Source organism: Parasteatoda tepidariorum, chromosome 1, assembly GCF_043381705.1.
Source record: "Parasteatoda tepidariorum isolate YZ-2023 chromosome 1, CAS_Ptep_4.0, whole genome shotgun sequence".
Classification (NCBI taxonomy): domain Eukaryota; kingdom Metazoa; phylum Arthropoda; class Arachnida; order Araneae; family Theridiidae; genus Parasteatoda; species Parasteatoda tepidariorum.
The window spans coordinates 71,856,969-71,876,388 of NC_092204.1; the positions used below are offsets into that span (position 1 = coordinate 71,856,969).

The 19,420-nt window shown below is 29.7% G+C and overlaps 1 protein-coding gene and 1 long non-coding RNA gene across 7 annotated transcripts in view; one reads left to right on the top strand and one right to left on the bottom strand.

Moving 5' to 3' along the window:
* Positions 1-19,420, bottom strand: part of LOC139426887 (uncharacterized) — a 317,926-nt gene that overhangs the window by 44,396 nt on the left and 254,110 nt on the right. The window lies entirely within an intron of this gene.
* LOC107447961 (silk gland factor 3) overlaps positions 13,532-19,420 on the top strand; it is a 463,042-nt gene continuing 457,153 nt past the window's right edge. For all 4 annotated transcript variants that reach the window (XM_071187006.1, XM_071186986.1, XM_071187003.1 and 1 more), the window contains exon 1: positions 13,532-13,988. The gene's annotated coding sequence lies outside the window, so the exon portion shown is untranslated. The remainder of the gene's footprint in view (positions 13,989-19,420) is intronic.

The following is a 19,420-nucleotide window of genomic DNA, read 5'->3' on the forward strand; positions in this document are numbered from 1 at the left end:
TAGTGTAACAAAAAGAAAAGAAAAAAAAACTATTTCAATTAAATATTTCATAAGATAGCCAAAATGCGATTCCTTAATAATTTCTTAAAAAAGATAAAAAGGTGTTTGAAATGACAATTCAAAACTTCTTTCCCGACGAAAATTGCATATGAAAGTTTAATATATGATCTTGAAACATAACCTTTAATTGAAGAAGTTTTTCTTTTCTTATAAAAGTTGGGATTTCTACTTAATCAAAAGCATTTCTTCTTATTTTTCAAAAAAAAAAAAAAAAAAAAAGTAGAGTAGCCATTGGTGAGACACTTCATATTATATTAACATGGTGAAGGCTGATGAAATTTTCCTCCCTTTTTCAACATTTAAGAAATTCTAACGAGTTTATTGTGCAAGGTGTTCCGCAATGAGCACCCATAAAGTTTCTAGAATCTAGAACCCATGTCAAAACTGAAGTGAAAAAACATACACGTCAGGGATCGCAAACTAACTTTTAAGTGAGATAAAAACAAAACATAATTTTGAAAAATATAACAAAACACTACAGAAGAAAGCAGGTCTGAAAACATCAAAGCTTGTAGGATTGCCGGAGGAATCAGATATTTTTAGAACTGCGATTATTAGAGCTACCACCAACTTTTTTAAGGCAATAAAACGGGATTCGTATCCACCTTCCTCCATTCACTAATGTCTTTGTATTACTGTTACAACAAAGCAAGACAATTGGTTGAAACGTTTGTTCAGGATTCAAATCAAAAGAGTCTCTAAAAAATCAGTTCGACTATAATATTGGCACCACGAACAATAATAACGGGTGCAACTTCACTGTAAGCTAATTAAGTCATGCATTAACCTCACTTCGTTTCCAGTTTGCATGCAGCATCACGTAATCATGTTTAAGAAATAAAATAATACTAGGAGGCTCCGCCCCCGTCTCGCTAACGCTCGCCAACCCCCGAGAATTGCTACGCAATCCTATGCGGTTCACGCCATGAACCATGGCTCGCTGCGCTCGCTCGTCAATGAACACAATGTTCTAGCACAAAGACATAATATATTATCATCAAAGACATAGTATTTTATCATCAAAGACATAGTATTGTACTTATGTAGAAGAATTCTACCAATGTTCTTATTGGCTTTTAAAAAAGTATATTAGCTATTTAGATTGTACATGGTGAAAAAATCAAAACATTAGCTAAATAAGAAACATATTAGCAAAATAAATTATCAAATATTGCTTCACTAATATTCTGCATTTTAAAGCGTGAAAATTCAATGCATAAATAAACGCGAAATATAAAAAAATTCAATGCATTCAATACAAACACTTAAACGTTTTTTAGACGTTTAGGTAGCTCCCAGTAGAAAAATATCAATTCAACAGCGGCCTTTTAAAGCATTCTCACTTCAATTAATTAATTAATTCCTAATTGAGTTTAAATTAAATATTGTCATGTTTTTAGTGCATGAATCTGAATTGAACAACCTGATAATGCTCACTCTGGTTATTGTTATCTGGTTGCTCACTACGTGCTCTTGCGCGCCGAATCCAATCAATTAAAAATGAAAACTGTTGCCAGCGCGAGAAAAGAAATATCATCGGTTTTATTGACACATACATACATACATACGTACGTATTAGCGTTTTATATAATATAGATAGTTCAAATTTACACCACTGTAGAAAATTTCAACAATGCTTGATAAAATTTCAAGCATTGTAGCAATGTATGTGAATTCCTTATAGATTCACAAACATTTTAGCTACTTAAAAGTATTTTTAAGTGGATACTCGACATTTTTCTAAAATACTTCCTTTGTTTTGTAACACACACTGTAAAAATTATTGCAGCTCAAAAGGTAGCTACAAAAAGTGGAATAACTCTCGGGGAGAACCGTTTTTCCAAATTGATTATTAAGTAGCCAAAAATTAGAGAACCTCAAATTGTAACAGATGGCGAACTGTTTATTAAATAAAGTGAACAAAAACCTTTAATTTCTCTCGATTTTAAAATGGTGGGCATGTTTTGATGCCATAATCAATATCTTCTTCAAGCAAAAAAAAAAAAGAAAAAAAAAGGCAATTTTATGAAAATGTTTTAACGTTATACTTTTATTACAAAAAGTGTATTTTGTTTTCATTTCTACTTTCTAATTGTTTCGCTTTTGTGTCTTGTAATCTTGCAATCGAACCTTCGAACACTTTCCAATTACTTACTGGAAAGCACTCTCTGTACTATATGGGTACTATCCGGACTATATGTAATTTATAATCTTTTTCCTGATTGCTGCAAATGGAATTTATCGTCATTATACTGACGAATGCAACTTATTTGTTAAAATTTCAACTATTTTCTACTAAGGGGTTCTGTGAGCTAGGACTTTTTTTTCCCTTTTAGCCAGAAACTTGTAAAAAGTTTGTATCAAACCAATAAACGATTATTTATTTATTATTCAGGTTATTTTTGTGCAATAATTTAATAAAATTTCTTTTAATAAAAGGCCAATAAAAATGAAATAGCAAACTTTTAAAAATATTTTTTTCAACCTATATGTGGAATAAATAACTAAAGGGATATTTACTTGGAAATTATTGCATCAGTATTTTTTAACGAATTGTAAAATTCAAAATAGCAACCGAATTAAAAAATAAAGAGAACTATTTTTCACCTATAACCATTCTCATAGTCTATAAAATTTTCAAACACCACAATTTTGCTTATTTAATTCAGCCTTTTTTCTTTTTTTTTTCTTCTTGTTAGCACATTTACACCTGTTAATGATTTTTTTTTTTTTTAAAGTCAGGGTTCCGATAAAGAAGACTGATTTTTTTGTCTTCCGTAGCTGAACTATGAACCGCTGAACTAGATTGCTCAGATTTCATCTGGGGCTCAAATCTCATCTGGAAACACAAATTACATTTCGCCTATTGTTAAAAAACAATAATGAACTTAAAATAAAGAGAAAAAGAGAGAAAAAGAACAGATAATAGAAATAAACGTCTTTCAAAAGCGATACGAACGATGTTTTTCATATTTGGTCATAGCTAAAATTAAGGCATTCTCTCTTTTTTTTTAAAATTCCACTTTAAAAACTTAATTTTTAAAATTAAATTTTACTTTTTAAATCTATTCAAGTTACAAAAATAAAAAAGAGAATTAAAACACTATAATTTTAATTTGCTATTATAACTCTTGATTGTGAACAATGAGAAATTTCTATTTCCTTTAACTTTTTTTTTATCATTCAAACAACTCATTTATCACAAATATTTTGCGTTTGTAATGACCTTGGAAAAAATCTAAATCTTCATTTATGAGTTAAACCATATCTAACTCATAACAAAGGTAAACATGAAACTTATATCGGCAAAGCCAATTTACCAGCATTTCTTTTCGCGGCGCTGGAAAGCAAAAATATATATCCAACACATTACCGAATAGTAAATCATAGAGCTTTTTCCCAATAATCACAACAGGTAGGGCTGCGAACATCGGTCCCAATTACGAACTTCAAGTTCAACTTTCCCCCATTTACTCTATTTTATGCCCTCGTCTGACAGTGGGAAGCCTTGTTAAGAAACTGCACGTTAAAACTGATTTAGTTGATGCCCGCGCCACACGGCGGCAAACATCAGAGCATCTCCCGCTGTTGCCATCCAGACTATTACTTGGAACATCCGTTTCAGTGGGGGCGGAGTGGGGGGAGTAGAATTTGTCTTGTAGAGCTAAAAGCGGTTTAAAACAAACAGGCGATGAATTATTTGATCTTTATTTATTTTTCTAACTCGGCGAACTACCTTGTTAAAGACACATATAAAAAAATTCCTTTATTAATTTTTTTACGCTTATTTTTACACAGTATCAATACTATTTCATACCGCTCAAATATGTTTGCTTTCCTTTTCTTTCTTTATTGTTATAAATTTTATGTTCTTTTTTTTATTCGTGTCAAAGTGGATATGCATAACGATGTTTCTTAGGTTGTTATTAGAAATGTATTTTATTTCATTCCGAGAAAAAAAAAATGGCGTTGGAATACCGATCGATAAAAGCAATGTATATGGTTACAATGAAATAAAATATGGAAAAAGGCTTTTTATATTCATTACCTCCCAAGGTGTTTGAAAGTGGTAATAATGGTCGGTTCTAAACGAGACACGAGGAATTGTTAATGAGCAAATATTATGATCATTATTTACTTCATTTTTTTTATTTGTTGTGTTTAATAAAATGCAAGTCATTGTACACATATTAAGCGGCAATGGGATTTTTAATTTAGAAAGTAAATGTTATTTTTTCTCTTCTTTTTTATAAATATTATATACATTTTATTAAAAATAGAAGTTTATAATAAAAATGAGCTATCACTTTTTTCAACGACAGTTTAGAGCAGTGGTTCCCAATTTTTTTTCCGGCTATGGAACCCTAAATGATCGATCCTTTTTTAATGGAACCCCGAGACTTAATCAAAAAATTTGTAAATATGTGAAAGTATTTAATGATTGAAATTTTATTAGATATTTTGAAAATATTTAATGAATTAATAATTTCTTTATCGTATCGTTTTATCGATACTATTATGTCAGAGAGTTAAATTTATTGATATGGAGCTGCATGTAGTCTGCTAATTTGATTTGATTGTATCTATAAATTGAATGCACACGAGTTAAAACTTGGTTTTCATTGAAATAAAAAGGAAAAAGGAAGAAAATAAACGTTGAGAATGGTTATTAGAGAGCATTGTTGAATTTGGAAATTTTGTTCTGTGCAAAATACTAATGGAATTTTTCATAAATCATTCAATATATTATTATTAGAATTTTTTTTAATTCGAACCACCTTTTCAATATTATTTTAATATGTTGTAAATCGATTTCTTATTTTTATTTTTAATCATGCGGTTCCGAAGTCAAGCATCACTGCGGGTGGTTGACCACTTGGATTAGTCTGCATAGGGACCGAGGGTATGCGGTATGGGTCCTCGTTAAACTGCTCTACCGTAAAGTGCTCGACTTCGCGTGCAGGTCGTCGAGCTACCGAAGCGGGGGTGCCACCCCCTCTGCAGAGGATCAAAATTGTGATGGCATGTCTTCGGATCATCCTCAGGGATGTTTCCCAGACCGTCGCCAATAGCCTATTGTGCAGCTCTAGTGCGACGTAAATGAACAACAACAACAACAATATTGTGTTTCTTTTTTCCCAAGTATTTTAAATAATTCTATAAATTATTAAATATATAATGAGTTTATATATTATGGGTTATAATATATAATCTAATTACAGGTTCTGAAAATCCTAACTGGTGAAAAAGAAGTCCAAACTCACGGATTCCCCTTGATCCTTCCACGGAAGCTTAGGGTACCGCGGAACAAAATTTGGGAACCATAGGTTTAGAGATTCAATTCAAAGTTCAGAGATAGTAAAAGACAGTTTAGAAATTCAATCTACAATTTTAAGCCTCGTGGCCTATCATTTAAGGCTATAAATATTTCCAATGTATGCCATTTTTAAAATGGAGCCATGCACTTTGTATAAGAGTTACACCTTTCTAAAAAGAGAAATCGGATGCCGATTTTTTTTATCTATTCTTTTAGATGCATTCAAGTTGTAAACTTTTCTAAAAATGGCAATCACAGATAGTTTTCTTTAATCGAAAAATGCCTTCAATTTTAATACTATAAGGGGAACATTATTTTACTAGTTTGCATCAGGTAAACTATATATTTGAAATATCAGTAGTTTCTCAAAGTGTGTTATTCTCAAAAGCAGTGTAATGCATTTGAATTATAATTTTATTCCAAGATAAAAGCCTATGAATATAAAAAATAAATTTTTATTGATATTGGAAATACACTAATTGGAAATGCACTAAATTGGAATACAAGGAATACACTAAAAATGGCATGTTTCTCTTTTAAAATCCAACTTATTATTTTATCAATAAAGCCTATGATTACTATTTTTTTATTATTTTATTTTAAAACCGGCTTTGAACAACCGGCTTAATTCTGACTATCATTGTTCTACTCCGTAGCCTTGTAATTTTGAATTCAACCTAGAAGATAAGGGAACATCAGGATCAAATTTGAGACAAACTATCTTTCGTGGAGGATTTTTTGATTGAACCTGCATTACCTGGTGAGGAAAACTACGAAATCCCTTGCCGTGGGGCTACATGGTCAGCCCCACGGGAAGCATTGTAGTCAGTGCGAGCCGGGGGCAAATTTCGTACCAACCACCCACCTCTGGGATTTAAACCTGGGTCTCCGCATTGGGAGGCGTTTGCTCTATTCCCTGAGCCAATGCAGCTTTCTGTATTTTGTTGAAAGATAACGGACTTTTGGCAAAATACTTTAAGGTAATTAAATTTTTTTCAAATTAATTTTTTTCCCTTGCTATCACGGGTGGCCTTATGCAAAGTTTTATACAGTTTAACAAAAAGATCAAATAGAATAATGTAAATCGAATAGTTTTTTCGACAATTAAGGAAACAATCTTATGGTTTTCTCTAACGAAGGAGTATAAACGCGGTTTGATTTACACGTTCTTCATTTTATTGCAGGTTGTCTCATTTACCGGCAATATTTACACTTCAATAAAAATCTAACCCCTTTTGCCGCGTTGAACCCGAAGTCACGACTTACAATAATTAGGCGAAACGCCAAATCTGCTGGGTTTTTCAATCCCCCAACGCAAGAGAAGATATAAAAATTTTCTCGCAGGTATAAAAAATGAAAAAGAAAAGAAAGAAAACGCGTAGAAATAAACTAAGCTCTTTCCTTTTCTTTCTTTATTTCAAATCTTAGTCAGATAAATAATTTGATTTGTCAGACTTAAAACCAGAGCCTTTTTTTTCCAGTTCCCTTCGAAAGTCTTTTTAAACAATTACTTCAGAGCCCACCTTGGAGATTTGGCAAGAGGCGTAATACACATAACTCAGGATTTACCCACCGCGAGCATTTTGAAAATATTGCCGATGAACAAGAATAACTCTAGAAGTAGACAAAAGACTGGAATAAGACTTGTTTTTTCAAGTTAATTGCAGTAAAGCAAGAGCTTTTATAGTGTGAATATTTTGAAAATATCTAAAACTTTATTATTATTCAAATTTTAAAAGAATAGCAGACAAGCGTGCGTGTACTCAAAACTCAAAACAACAAATTCTTACATACCTGCTCTTTCTATACATATTTAAATTAGAAATTTTTAAAGAAAAAGCATTTTTTAAAATGACGCTGTCTTTTTTTAACTGTTAGCACAGTAAATAAGACTGTATCACGTAGGAGGAATTGCACATTTCTAAATCTTTGACAATTATTTATAAAATGATATAGGGTGGATAAATGATGAAGAGCTTTCTGGGTTAATTGAAGGCTCTGTGGTCCGTACAGATTAAAAAGAAACACATGTTATAATGTCATCACTGAGGATCGTCTTCACCGCTCCTTTATTGTTATTACATACGAGATCAACAGCCGAGGTGGCTTAGAGGACAGAGAGCTCGCATACCAATGGGGTGACCAGGGTTCGAATCCCAGCGATGGCTGATCGATAAGAATTCCGCACTAGGCTCGCACCGACCACAACCACAGTGCGGACGTTAATAATCCTCAGTGGTAAATGAATCATGGGTCAGAGTCCCCTTGCCGACAGGCTAACCATGGAAGTCTTCGTGGTTTTCCTCACCTTGTAACGCAAATATGGGTTAGTTCAATCAAAAAGTTCTCCTCGACGGTAAATTTTTCCCAATACTTGATCCCTTGCCTTCTGTTTAGAGTTCAAAATTACAAGGCTACGGAGCTGAACATTAGTAGTCGTAAACTCAAAAATTGGGTCAGCTACGTTCAACGGTTATAAAATAAAATATATACGAGATCAAAATTATAAATAACAAATGTTTGCTAAATATATTTGAAATTTCAGAATAGGTATAGAGAAACCTCTGTTAAGTTGACCAAGTTGAATGAAAACCCCCAGTCTGAGTTGACCCTTATTATCAAGAAAGGAATTTTTCCAATAAGCTTAAAGGTAACGAAACCTTTTACACCTGACCATCTATCTTGTATTTTGAATGCCGCCATGAGTAAAATTTGTCAAGTGGATTAAATTCTAAACCTTACATAAGTTGACCAGAACAACTTAATTAGGAAATTTTCTTTTCTGTATTTCCCAGAATTGGTGAGATAGTATAAATAGACCAAAACCTCTAATTAATGCGACGATATGGAAAAAAGCTTGGGAATTTTGCAAAAAAATAGGTTTGTAAATAAACAATAGATTTGTATAGGTAGAAATCAATAAAATGTTAAGTTTTCTAATTTTAATATGTTCTTTAGTATTAATATTTTAAAAAGTTATTTGTTACAAATAATATGCATCGCTGACAAAAATGCTCACCTATTTTCTTAAGCTAATAGGTTTGATATTAAATTTATGTAAATAATTGTAATTCATTCTGGAATTAATATCATTATTTAAGATTTTGAGATTTTTTTCAAGTTTTAAACTCATATTAAAAAGATTCAATTGAATTATTTATTTATAAATATTACGATATTTAATTATAAATGTAAAATAACAATATATTAGAATAACATGATATAAGAAATGATAAAAAAAAAATGATTCATAGTCCTCCATAAGTAGACCACAAGTTAAAGTTGGTCATCAATGCAAAGCACCACAAGCGCTTAGCTTGCACAGGTTTCTCTGTATTTGGGGTGCAAACTTGCTGCAGATTTTGCGTCGCAACTTAAGAGCCCCAAAATCATTTTAAAACCCTGAAATTTTCTTAGATTTTATTATCTAGGCTTTATAAATGCTTATATCCTTTATTATAAATGCTTATATCCTTTAAATTTCTGAATAAGTATTTGGATCGTAAAGCTCACTGCAGATTTTGGGTCTCGGTTGAAGGAAATAATGAACCGGTAAATCAAACTAATACTCGAAATTTTCTTAAATTCTTGTATGTTCTAAATTTTAAAAGTTACCGTCCATAAGATTCTAAAAATAATGTTATGCATTTTGAATTTTAAAAAAAGGTATTTGGATCTCAATGTGTTATACAGATTTTGGGTCGCAACTTGAAAAGGTTAAGAGCTCCTAAACAGTATTAAAACTGAAATTTTTTAGTTTGTTTTACAAGGAGAAATAATTTCTAGTAAAATAGAATAATAATAATATTACTAATAAAAAAAACATAACTCTGGTTAATGAAACCAAAATACGCGGTATTTAAAAGGAAAATCCCCCCGGCCCCCCAAAAAATTACCAAATGTAAAAGAAAAATTATCAAGTGATTGGTTATTCATACTGTAATTTTTCTTTTCATATGGTAACGGTTTACCAAAAATTCTGGTCTTCAAAATTCTAGTTTTTATTACCAAAATTCTAGTTTTTATTACCATTAAATACAAAGCTAAAAAATAAATTCAATCAAATAAGTGGTGTTTATGTCATGCTGTAATGTATCATGATGAAATTACTAAATTTTATCATATATTGAATTAAACTCAGTGGCGCGACAGCCCATAGAGAGCCAAGGCCTACTGTGTCCATCTCAGTTTTCTTGACCTTTGGGCTCTGAGGTCAGCCCAGCGCGGAACCCCCAGTGTTTATCTCCCAAGCATGCTTGGTACTCATTTTATCGACCCACTGAAGGGATGAAAGGCTGAGTCAACCTTGTCCGGCCCAAAGATCGAACCAGGGATCTGTGGCACGACAGCGCGAAGCGCTACCAAACTAAATTGATCATTTCAGCTGCTTGGTCAAGCTGCTTGATCAGCCACCGGACACCATCACATATTATAAAACCATATTTTGTTGCTGTTAATTTTACCCAAATCATTATCAAAGCGCTTCGGTAGAAATTACCAAACTTTTCAGTGTTACCAGAAACACCTTAAATTTTACCATATTTTGATAGTTTTGATTACATTTTTTTCTTAATGTAGAATAGTGTAGGTTGGGTCTATTAAAATTGGAAAATTTGGAGTTATCACAGTTCAGTTAATTATCTTCAATAACCAAAACAAAATGTTATAAGAGTTCAGTTTCACCACAACCGCAACTTCCCAAATAACGATGATCTTTTTTAATTCCCCCTCCGACCCCACCTATTAAAACATATCTAATGAAACAACAGAGGGAGATACTCTTAAATCCTCATAGTCACGCAATTGTTGTATCACTTTAGATAGTTCTCCTTCACCTAAGGGTGTCTGAAAGGAGATTCGAAAACGATCTTTCAGTCACGATATCTGTAACATTCTCTTCTTCCCCTACCCGTCGAAGGTTAAAGGGAAACTATAAATTGAATTAAGCCCCGACAGTTCTGGAGGTGGAAGTTTTTGCCAAAGCCGACTGTAAATTTAGAGCGCGAAGGAGGATTAAATATGTTTCTTGTACATCCAATTAAACAAATAGATTGAGAAAGTGTAACTTATGACTTCGGTGCACGTGATGGTTTGGGGATGACTAACGGTGCTTCGAAAGCAAGCACTTTGTTATTTAACTCAGAGGTTACTTCTTCGAAAGTAAAATTGAAAACTGGGATGATAATTAAAAATTATTTGAATTATAGGTTAATTCTTTGGATACACCTTTAAAAGGTAACTTTTACACTGTAAAAAAATGTTGGTTTATAGTTGCCAACATTTTGGTGTTGAGGCAAACTGAAACTTTTTACAGTGCGTGTAAATATAATAAAATATAAATGTAATAAAAATCTGAATTATATACTGTACAACGAAATAAATAACGCAATAAAAAGTTAATGTTTCATTTTTGGGTTTTTCAATCTAGTTCGATTAATAAATTATAAATTTTAAAATGAGTTGTTCGTTTATAGTTTGATGAAAACAGTTAATATATTAGTTGTTAGTTTATAGCTTGATAAAGAGAGCTGAAATATTAGTTGTTAGTTATAAAAACAGCTAAAACATTAGTTGTTTAAGTATTGGGATTTATAAAAAGTTCAAATAGAGATGACAGGCAATAGATAGTAGGCCGTTGATATAGAGGAAATATTAAAAATCTAATATGTTTCATCTTTGCCTTATATTAAAACTACTGCGAATCGAATTTGAACGGTGTTACAGTTTAACACGATACAAAACTTCTATTATAAAGTACCTAAAAGTATAACTATTAAAAACTGTAAAGAAACACACACAAAAAAAGGATTCATTTACAATGATAAAAATTTTGGGATTTAGTTGCCACCATTTTTGATCCAGATGTAAACTAAAATTTTTTACAGCACATATATATAATCACATTTTTATTTACTTTTTCCACGCTGATAGTTTAATTAATTTATTTATTACTCTTTTTTTAATATTTTAATCTTTTATTTATTTATTAATCTTTTATTTATTTATAAATTTTTATTTTTTTATTGACAATACATATTTTTATGAGCATTGGAATCAAGTTATGCCTTCATGGCAAAAACATTTCGTAAAAAATACAAGCACATTTTATTAATATATTCGCATGAATTCTTCCAAATAATTGCTTTTTTGTTAATTTTACTTAATTTTTTGAAGGATAAATTTGGTTATGTTTTCTGCATTTAGTTTACCGCAACACTAAAACTGGGGACAACTAAATACTAATTTTTTTACAGTATTAATTGAAACATATTACAAAACTCTGACACCAAAATTTGTAAAATGTGCATAGCTTTGTCTAAAAATTAAAGACAACAATTTAAATCAAAATAGCTATTCATTGACAATTCAAAACACACAAAAAAATTAGTTAACAGGAAATTTAATCAAGGAGACAAATAAATTGCACAAAACGAGTATAAAACTCTTATAACATCAATTTCAGAAATGTTCATGGTTTTATAATTTTTCTTCCAAATTTTAAGCCGCCAATATTAAAAAAAAGTAAAAGTTTGTATTCATATCAAACGAACATTACAATAACAATATGAATTACAATTTCAAATTTTAAAGCAATGAAACACAATTCAACAAAGAAAATCACCCCATTTCCAATCGTACGTTGAAACTCATTACGTTTAAAAATCTACGAATTATGAAAATTTAAAACAACGTGAATCAGAGAAGCAGAGAATTTTTTAAAAACATGATAACATATTTTAGCAAGAAAATAAACCAAATTCAAAGTTCAGAAAAATTTTAAATTTTAGATAGTAATGAATACGATTATTTAATCAGTGGGAACTATAATAAAATTAATATTATTTGAATGTTTTTCTAAACGCAATTTTAAATGGATACAGTGAACTAACTCAGACACGTCATGTGATCTTATTTATTTTATAGTCATGGAAAAGTTGCGTCACAACAAATGTTTCTGTAGCGACAAACAATACTTTTCAAATGTTGATGACTACCACAAATCAACTAAAATCAATATCTAATTAATGCAAAATAAAGAGTAGTTTACAGAACCGCTACGATTATGTTTTCAGATGTTGTTGTTTTCTTTGTAATACTATAATTTTTCTTGATGTCTCAGATAAGAAATCATATTTTTAAATATTTCACAGCAAATTATTCTTGAATTTATATCTATGAAAAAATTTATAACACTATATGACTGATTCTATGCATACGTTGCCAGCAATGTTTGAAACGTCCGGATTCTACCGAATACCTAAGCATTTTAGTGAATTCAAGTCATTTTTAGACTAAGTATTAAATATCAAAATTATTATATACTTTACCTAGTATATTATACCTAGGCACTATGTGGACATTCTTGGCAAAGTATCAACAAAAAAAAAGTTTTGGAAAGGCTATTATCTGAAAATATTATTAAAAGATGTTAAAGGAATCCTTATGTTATTTTGAAAAAAAAAACAAAACAAAAAACCAAATATTGAAATAATGCCATTAAGGGTGCCTATTAGGAATGTAATTAGCCATGTATGAAATACGTGTTATCTATCTTTTTTTTTCTGGAATGTTGGGATTTCAAACTTTGCTATTAGTATACTAGCAGCGCGTTTATTAATATATTGCATCTCAAAGATCATTCGACTTTAGTTTAAAATATATTTTCATTAATTTCTACAAAAACGCCACAAAACATTCGATTGGGGAAAAAAATGAAACGTAACTCGGGAACAAAGGAACGAAAAACAGTTTTTAGAACAATCATAAATTTCATTTTTTTTCTTCAAAGGAACAAAGGAGTGTTTGCATTTTATTCTTCTGCGAAAATAAAACGAAAACATCGTCTTCCATTATTCAGAAATACTGTTTACATTTTTATCACACCTTCTCTGCAAGGGGGGAGGGGACGACACGAAAAGGCCACAAAACAATCCAGAGGAATTACGTCTTTATCTTCTCAGAAAGTTCAACCTACTCCTCTCCACCCCCGCTTGTCCATAAAGCGCGCTCATGCATCTAAAGACCTTCGATTATTCACCTGAAAGTTCTGATTTTCATGAACTTACACACACCTGTAGCGATTGATTTTTAATACCTTTTTTACATATCGTCCGAGTTCATTTCAATATGGCAAAATCACCACAAAACACTACTGCATTAAATCAATTTCCACAGCTTAGGCAAATAGGGCTTAAGAATTAAAACGGGAGGGTAGGTTTTGTTCTTTTTTCCATCGAAATTCACTCATTCCTTGGTCCGAAAAGATTCTCATTAACGCCTTGAGCATGCAAATACTAAATATAAAAAAGGGAGGCATGCATAATACATGTATGCATTAGGTATATGAGTGCTGAATATATGCATATACTATACATTCGCAAATACCCCATTGCATATTGTATGGTGTTTTAGAAATGAAGGAGGCTTAGTACTAAAACTGATTTCTTATACATCAAACCACATAATGTTCCGGTTGATAGTTGTTGGTCGATGTCTCATTTAGTCCACCTTTTTTTGGATTATTTCAAATGATTTTTTTCCTTTTTTCAAAGCAATTTTGTGCAATTTCAGTGCCTTTGGATTATTAGTGTGATTAGGATTACTTTAAAAAGTAAGTTACTTTCGATTAGTTAACGTAAGATGTAATAGGCTATGCTAAAAGTTCATTATAAAATTTCAATTAAATGCATGCACCACACAAGAATTGGTGCTGATGTTCTTTGATATTTAACCTTCGCCTTTTCTGTACGAATCTATATTAACGCATATCCATATCCATTTGCATGACGAAAAATCAATCACCGAATGACGAAATTCGTCATATTGCAGTTAATAATTAATTTATTATTAAAAAACTCACGCTTTTGGTCACGACGGTACAAAATATGCCGGGCGGATATATGTTAAAAATAACTTTCAAAATCGGAGAATATTTCTAACTGTTGCTACGAGATATATTTTTTTCTTACCCATGTGCGCCTTATTTCCTTGAGTTCATTTTTTATACTTCAAATTATTTTTTTAAAATTTACCTTTGGATTATTAACGTGATTAGGAACTCTTAATTGTACGTCTGATTTTTGATTACTTTCGAATAGTTAAAAAAACTAACAGTGAAAAGTTTGTTTTTAACGTTAGATAACTAAACCTAATTTCGATTAGCTAAAAGTTTAAAGTTTGCTATTAACCTTGTGAATCTGAATGTTCTCCAACTAGATTCCCCATTCTAGATTTGCGAAATCGTAATGTTACCATAAATTCTTAACATCTTCAAAAATTTCAATCGTTAAATTTTATCACTTATCTGTATCATTTTATCAATCCCTTGATTATCCCTTAATTATTATCCCTTAAGCTGCGCTGATTTGTTTTACATAAATATGATTAACATAAAAATAAGCATGTTTTTAGCTCATTCTATGAGTGGAAGGATAACTATAAACTAAAATTTTATCTGCGGTAAATTCTAATTAAATACTAACATAGCACAAGAGTTAAATTCATACTCTTTAATAATAAACTGAAAGAAAATTGAGCATTCACAGATTTAATTCGAATATTCGATAAAATTGTTTTTCGAATTCCAAAACATTTCTATATTTCGCTGTGAAGTATTTTTTTTTTCGCATGATGTGCCTCAAAATAATTCATTTAAAAGCAAAGTGCGCAATCGTAATTTTTTATTTATTTATTTTGTATTTATTTACTAATTTTAGTTGTCATTTTAAAACTTTCTCTTTTCACTGAAATATGATATATATCAATAAATTGTTTGGTTCGCACATTATTTTTTAGTGACACTTTGTGAGTTGCATAACATTTAAAAGTTATGTTTAACATATTTTTTATGTAAAGTCTGAATATTAATGATTTTTATGTTTACGTATGTATTACTAGAAAAAATAGCAGCTTAAAGCGAAAATACTTCTGAAGATTTAAACCTACATGTTAAATTAGAAATATCTATAATGTTTGATATTTTTATTTATAGATATTTTTTTTCAAGCAAATATATTATTTCTGATTTAAAGTAACAAGGAAATTCTTAATTTTTTTTTCTAAATTATGCTGGTGAATGTTTTTAATTAACTAATTTAAAAATGCAAGAAACTTTTTGAAATCGACTTGATATTTTGACATATTTATTAGTCCTCAAATTGAATTATGACCTTATTCTATATTAGAAACTTATCATTATTTTTTTTAATCTTCCTGTTTATTATATATCATTTCAATTACAAGTTAAACTTTTAAAACGTAAAGTTTACCTCAAATATTTCTAAATATCCCATTTTATTTCAAAATTAATTTGTTGGACCTTTGAATTACTTAATTGTTTTAACATCTTTGTTTATAGTTCATTATTATATAGTTTAGAATTGATGATAAGTTTTCTTCGTCTTAATGTTATTGGCATTCAACTCAAGTCTTAGAAGATATCAAAAATTTAAAAAAGTTAATAATTATAAATAAATAAAAGAATTTTGTGGAAAGATAAATTTTTTACTTAAAAAAAATGATTTTCTTATGAGAATTCGAAAACTTCTTATAATTCTGTATATTTGTTCATTTTTGTCTTAGAATGTTAATGCAAAAGTGACAAAAATATCATTGGTTTTTTCCTTATTTTTTGGAATATGTACGGATATAATTAATATAAATGGAAGGAGTTCGTTTTTAAATAAAATTAATAAATGGACAAAGCAGTCCCTTGAATGCGATACTTTTTTTAAGTTTTACTTATTGTTCTAAAAGACAGAGGTTGTGTTACCCTTTAATTAAAAATCGATATGGTTTGTATACGTGTACTTATCCAAACCATGATGGAACACCCTAAATAACTTTTGATCTGATAACCGGGACTCAATCTCACGAGGTTGACCTCAAATATTGCTAATTAATTGATGCAAACAATATTTCAAACTACAAAATCAAACTAAAAAATGCTCTTTACTCTGAATAAACATACCTGTTTTTTAAAGGCGAATTAGGGTTTCTGCCCCTCTAAATATGGAAGGTAGCAGGAATCTGGAAAATTGGTCCCGATAGTTTAGTAAGGCGAGAGATTAAAAGTTTGGACCCCTAAATGTAATTTTTACTTTTTGCCTATTTCGTATTACCCGAGAACTTTTTAAGGGAATTGAAAACTTTGAACGCAATTATAAAATTCTTTTATTCAAAAATAATTCCATGGAAAAAATAATTTCTGATAATTGTTTATTATTTTGTATTATTTTATTTAGTAATGTCGACCTTATAATTTTTATAATATACCTCATAATTTTTTTAATTATGAGGTATACGAATTTTTACATCATTTTATAAAATGCAGTTTTACATGAAAAAATACAAAATTTAAATCTTTGTAGGAAAAAAAATCGATTTTCGGATCAAAATTTATTCAATTTTTTCCTCCATTTATACACTCCTCAAAACTTCTTCCTTTAAACTTTTAGCAATTTTAATTCAATAAAATTTCGCTTTTATTTGAAATTTTAAGCTTTTATAACCATTATAGTTTTACTCTTATTTTTCGAGTAAAAGTTTTTGAACGGAAATATCTTTCTGCACAATACTCGGGGATATGGTTCACATTAGACCTACTACGTGCAGTAAACATGAATAATGTCGCGTTTCCATAAAGTACAATTTGCACTTTCTCTAATGGTAGTATATTTTGTAACAGAGTTAATATATTTGAGAGAAAGTGAAATAATTAAATGAGTAAATGGCTAAATTAATTGAAACAAACTTAAAGCTGAAAAATTAAAAATTTAAGAAATATAATGCTATACGGTAATGTTTTCAAAATTTGGATTTCAAATATGCAGTAAAAATACTTCAAAATTTTCTTTATACGAAAGTTATTTGCAGATAAAGACTCTATAACAAAATCTGTATTTTTCTACTTACAATAACTCAAAACTTCAAAAATGATTATTGAATAAAAGCCAGACATTAAAAAATTTTAAAAGTAAATTATGAATTTAATTTAAAATTCTTTATGGTTTGTAATTGGTGGGAAAATAAATACTTTTGTAAATACTTTCTCAAGTACAAAATTTGACTCATTTCGGCATTTCAAACTTATCGAAACTAACTTAATGTACTGAGAAAAAAGTATGGTCAAAACTTCCAAAATATGGTAAAACTTACCGTGGTTCTAACTCTATGAGAACACCCAAATACCTGGTAATTTTTTCTTAATTTCTTTGGTAATAATTTTGGTAAAATTAACAACAAAATATGATTTTATAATATGTGATACAATTTAATAAATGTGGTAAAACTTGGTAATTTTATCATAATACCTTAGAGCATGGCATAAAAACCATTTATTTAGCTAAATTTACTTTTCATTTTTGTATTTCTTACTAAATGTATGGTAATAAGAATTATAATTTTGAAAACCAAAATTTTCAGTAAGCCGTTACCATATGAATGAAAAAATTACCTAACAAATAGTTACCAAATGAATAGTAATGAACTACCAAAATGAATTAAAAATGAATAGTACCATATATTTTTATTTTACTGACCAGGATTATGACTTTGTATACCAGAAATAAAAGTATCATTACTATGAAGTACTGTAATTTTTCCAGATTTTTTCTCTCCTTGTGGCTACGTTTAAGTTGCGGTTGATATATTAAATACTGCGTTCTATAGAATGCCTAGTAATTTAATAGAATGCCTAAATCAACCGCCAAAGTATGAAGTACATAATATTTCACACATTGCTTACGCATCTCATAGAATGACTAGCCGGCAAAATATGAAGCGAAAAATATTTAACACATTGTCTAGGCATTCTTTAGAATGATTATTGAAAAACCTACTCGTATTCTCCAAGAGGCAATGTATATAATTCTCACATTTCATTCTTTGTCTAAAAAGCATATGCTATTCTATAGAATGCCTAATCATATTACACAATGAATAGGTAAAGTTAAAAATAATTCCCATCTTCCATACTTTGACTAAAATTGTCAAGCATTCAATGACTAGAAGTTCAATAGAATGTCAATGCTTCATACATTAACGACAACATACATATTATAAGAATTTAAAACGATTCATAAAAGATTGCTTACAGATTTTTTGAATAAAAAGAATGAACTAAAATTGTATATTTTTTTTCTGTGACAAATAGCAAAAAATTAAAAGTAAGAGAGATTCCATTCGGTTATCTATTGCTTAAAACTTTTTGTTGAAAATTTTTTCAGCAATTATCTCTAAAAAACCTTTTCAATATTGTGTTTTCTTCTCATTTATATTTGATTATTACAATCGTAATATAACAAAAATTTATTTATTTCTCTGAATCTCGACGTTAACAATTGCTATAGTTATTGAAATTACTGTGAAACAATGCTTAACAATGCTAAAAATAAGTAAAAATAACTCCCTTTGATAATTAAATATTAATCTAGTGAACTGCAAAAAATTACTGTAAATTCTATAGAAAAAAATCTTTTACCGAAAAAAAATCTGATTAAAGATAAATACAGATTTTTTTGTTTTGTTTTTAATCGCTACCCAAGAGAAGCAAAAATATCCTTAAAAAAAGAAGACAAAAAAGGATTTTTTTCCCTTTGTATATTTGTCTGATTAAAATAGTCAATTCAAATTCCAGTATTTGCCACGCAGCTTTGCTTACCTTAAAATAACTAACTTTTTTCAAATCATTTTACGATTATTTTCTAAACTTGCTTTTACTTTTCAGAAATTATTTAATGGTTTTGAAAATCATGTAGATAAAATTGTGATTCGACTTCATTACCGGCTGCGATTCAAATTGATACCCTACTTGATTATTAACTGTCTTTAAATCTAATTTATCGATAAGTTAAATTGACACACTTTTTTACAAGGGCGGACCAATATACTTTTAAGCGTTTCTACATAAGATTTAAATTAGTAAAACTTACAATAAAGATAGTTTAAAATTTTTCTTTTTAACCAAACTGAAAAGCTGAAGTGGCTCAGGGGACGCAGTACTCGCCTCCCAATATGATGAGTTGGGTTCGAACCCCGGCGTTG